We start from the raw sequence: 4,376 nt of genomic DNA, 5'->3' as shown, positions 1-4,376 counted from the left end.
ATCTCAAAGGAAAGGAAATGCATGAGAAAGTGATTGGAATTTAAGTGGAAATATATATATATTCAAATATATTTGATATTTGGACATATATCTACATATGTATATATGTATTTCATAGTATTTCTCAAATATCCTCAGTATACTGCTGGCAATAGAAATACAAGTAATGAAACAGAACTCTAGTGAGACTACGTGGATATTCATAGACCTTTGTGGGGCCCTGTTTCTTATTTACTTCTTCTTGATTATGTCTCTAATTTATGACAACACTTTTATCTTTTTTTATTTGCTTGAGAAAAATACAATCTTCCTTGCCCTCTCCATGAAGACTCGCTTGACTTGCTGGTTCCTTAGGCTGTAAATAAAGGGGTTCAGCATGGGGCTACTGAGGTGTTTAGCACAGCAACACCCTTGCTCAGAGACACTCTGTCTTTAGCTGCTGGATTAATGTACATGAAAATGCAGCTGCCATAGGAGAGGGAGATGACAATCATGTGGGATGAACAGGTGGAAAAGGCCTTTGTCCTCTGACTAGCAGAAGGAAGCCTCAAAATTGTTCTGATGGTATATATGTAGGACAGAATTATTATTATCAAGGTGAACATTAAAGTAAACAGAGACCAGGAAAACCCCATTATCTCTAGGAATTTTGTGTCTGAACAAGAAAGTTGCAGCAGGGGTAAAAATCACAGGTAAAATGGTCAATAATATTAGACCTACAGTAATTAAGTTTTAAGAGCAACATGAGTGCAGGGAATACAATAAAGAATGAAATCAGCCATGAGGAGAAGACAAAGAGTATGCAGACTCTGGGATTCATGATGGTCATGTAATGCAGAGGTTTGCAGATGGCAATATAACGGTCATAGGACATGGCAGCCAGGAGGTAAAATTCAGTGACTCCCAAAAGAATGAAAAAAAAAAAGAACTGAGCAATGCAATCATTAAAGGAAATGGTTTTATCTCCTGTAATCAGAGTGCTTAGGAACTTGGGTATGCTAACAGTGGTGAATGAAATCTCTAATAAGGAGAAGTTTCTGAGGAAGAAATACATGGGTGTCTGGAGGTGAGCATCCAGCAGGGTAAGAGTGATAATGGTCAGGTTCCCAGTGATGCTGAGCACGTAGGTGATGAACAGAAAGACGAAGATCACTCCCTGAAGCTGCGGGTCATCTGACAATCCCAGGAGGATGAACTCTGTTAGTTCTGTGTAGTTTCTCATTCTCCAGTTGCTTATTTGTTGTTCTCCTGCCAGACTTCTAGGAGAAAACACAAGGAACAAATTTGAAGAGAGGATTAGCAGACGTCCAAGTTTGGAGACAGAATTTGGCAAAAAACCTACGTGCTTTCATCTACAGGGGAAATTTTATGAATCTTTGATTCTTCCCAAACCATAAACATCTGTGCTGAAATCTCCTGTGAACTCCCCTACTATGCTGTGCACGTCTGAAAGTTAGGAAGAGTCTGACCTTCATAGCCTTTCCAACACAGTCCAGTGCCTGGAAGTCATAGGGGGCTTAAAATAAACACTTGTCTATTTAATTCACTCATTCATTCTGAGTTTGTTCTTGCATCACAAACACCCATCAGGTGAAGTTCTCTAATGTATGCCCAATTCCTGGCTGCATATTACATAGGTTGTGTCTTTGTTTTACAAGATGTTTTCCCCTTTCTTTTATAAGACAGGACATGTAGAAGAAGCCCGAATTTTTGATATATAATTAAAAAAAACTTCATTAAACACTATTTCAAAATAGGTTTCATTTAATTTTTTTAGAATGCGTTCTTTTAATTAACTTTACTCCTGCTCAGTAACAATACTCTTCCTTCATCAGGGTTAGCTTTTCCTATGAAGCAATAGTTTCTCATAATACCTGGGAGCCTCAATATGCATTCTCATCAAATAGGCGATATTTGGTTTCATTAGAATTGAATTTCAATTCAATCCCCATATTGAAATTTTTGCACTAAATTTACTGGCTTTGGAGATACTGCTTTAAAAAGGTATATTATTGGGGGGGAGGAGTCAAGATGGCAGAGAAGTAGCAGGCTGAGACTACTTCAGGTAGCGGGAGATCAGCTAGATAGCTTATCTAAAGATTGCAAACACCTACATCCAACAGGAGATCGAAGAGAAGAAGAACAGCAACTCTAGAAACAGAAAATCAACCACTTTCTGAAAGGTAGGACTGGCGGAGAGGTGAATCCAAAGCGACGGGAAGATAGACCTTGGGGGGAGGGGCCGGCTCCCAGCAAGCGGCGGAGCAACGGAGCACAAAATCAGGACGTTTAAAAGTCTGTTCCACTGAGGTACATCGCTCCAGAGGCTTAACCGGGGTGAAGCCCACGCGGGGTCAGCGTGGCCTCAGGTCCTGCAGGGTCACAGAAGGATCGGGGTGTCTGAGTGTCACGGAGCTTACAGGTATTAGAACGGGGAAGCCGGCTACAGAGACAGAGCTGAGGAGTAAGCTCTAAGCTCGGGGTTACCTTGAACCGGTCGCAGGCTCGGTCAGCTCAGAGTGCGGCTGGAGGCCAGGGTGACGGGAGTAATTGGGCACTGTTCTCTGAGGGCGCACTGAGGAGTGGGGCCCCGGGCTCTTGTCTCCTCCGGGCGGGAGACCAGGAAGCCGCCATCTTCATTCCCGCCCTCCGGAACTCTACTCTATGGAAAGCGCTCAGGGAACAAAAGCTCCCAAAAGCAAACCCGAGCGGATTACTCAGACTGGCCCCGGGTAAGGGTGGTGCAACTCCGCCTGGGGCAAAGACACTTGAGAATCACTACAACAGGGCCCTCCCCCAGAAGATCAACAAGAAACCCAGCCAGGACCAAGTTCACCTACCAAGGAGTGCAGTTTCAATACCACGGAGAGCAGCGGAATTCCAGAGGAGGAGNCCTATGACCCAGCAATTGCACTGCTGGGTATTTACCCCAAAGATACAAACGTAGTGATCCGAAGAGGCACGTGCACCTGAATGTTTATAGCAGCAATGTCTACAATAGCCAAACTATGGAAAGAACCTAGATGTCCATCACCAGACGAATGGATAAAGAAGATGTGGTATATATGCACAATGGAATACTATGCAGCCATCAAAAGAAATGAAATCTTGCCATTTGTGACGACGTGGATGGAAGTAGAGGGTATCATGCTTAGCGAAATAAGTCAGTCAGAGAAAGACAACTATCATATGATCTCCCTGATATGAGGGAGAGGAGAGGCAACATGGGGGTTAAGGGGGTAGGAGAAGAGTAAATGAAACAAGATGGGATTGGGAGGGAGACAAACCATAAATGACTCTTAATCTCACAAAAGAAAATGAGGGTTGATGGGGGGATGGGGGTTGGGGGAAGGGGGGTGGGATTATGGACATTGGGGAGGGTATGTGAAGTGTGTAAACCTGGCGATTCACAGACCTGTACCCCTGAGGATAAAAATATATGTTTATAAAAAATAAAATAAAAAAAGGTATATTATTACTCTTCCATAGGTAATAATGTGTCAATGCACTGCATTTTTAACCTTATTTCAAGTTTTTTTGCATATTCTTTATTTTCTTAACTTTCCTACCAATTTTAACACTTTCTAAAAAAGAATAACTTGACTGAATTGCACATTTTGGCTACTGATGAAACATTTGAGGGAATGTATGAAGAGCTGTTAAAGAAGGTATTAATATATACAGAAACATTTAGGTGAGCATTACTGAAAAGGAGTACTTAAAGGCCAGTTTTCTAGGATCAGTGAATATAGGCTTAAAACAACTCTACCAAGAGATGATCCAATATCACAGACCTGGGGGAAGCATACTATACTATTATGTAAAAATATTAATGAAAATCAATGGACTATATTCATTTACCAACATCACTTAATGTTTACCAACATTACCAACATGGATGTTATTCATTCATTCATTCATTCATTTGTTCATTAATTCAGCAGGCTTTGGGGAGAAAAAAACCTCAATGTTAAACAAGGTGCATATGATTCCTCAAGCCTGAAGCCACACCAAGGATGTACTCATGCAGAGTATGAAGGATATCTCTAAGAATTTGGCCCATCTTTTTATTTCTGAACACAGAATCATATTTCCCCTGGAAGAACATGGGTTAGGTTCAACAAATTATTTTCCACTGATTTGGTTAAAATCAAGAACCCCTTTGGAATACTCTTTGAGCTATTCAAAATGAAAGTTAGCAATAATACTTTGTATTTGTTAAATAAGATGGCCACAAAGTACCTTCAAGTTTCATTCTGAAAATATCACTGTTCCATTCTATATTTAGTCATCGATAATCAAATAAAAATGGAAAAATGCATAAACTCATAACAAGATCATGGTATAAAAATCCTATTAATTTCTTACTTGGGACA

The 4,376-nt window shown here is 40.8% G+C and overlaps 1 pseudogene; it reads right to left on the bottom strand.

The window, feature by feature from the left end:
- Positions 1–282: 282 nt before the first annotated feature.
- On the bottom strand, positions 283–1,222 carry LOC111140435 (annotated as a pseudogene).
- Positions 1,223–4,376: the final 3,154 nt, after the last annotated feature.

The sequence above is a fragment of the Enhydra lutris genome, unplaced genomic scaffold, assembly GCF_002288905.1.
Source record: "Enhydra lutris kenyoni isolate GAN:26980312 unplaced genomic scaffold, ASM228890v2 scaffoldscaffold1130, whole genome shotgun sequence".
Taxonomy (NCBI): Eukaryota; Metazoa; Chordata; class Mammalia; order Carnivora; family Mustelidae; genus Enhydra; species Enhydra lutris.
Note: the sequence above shows the minus strand (reverse complement) of the source record. Positions and strands in the feature narration are given on the sequence as shown.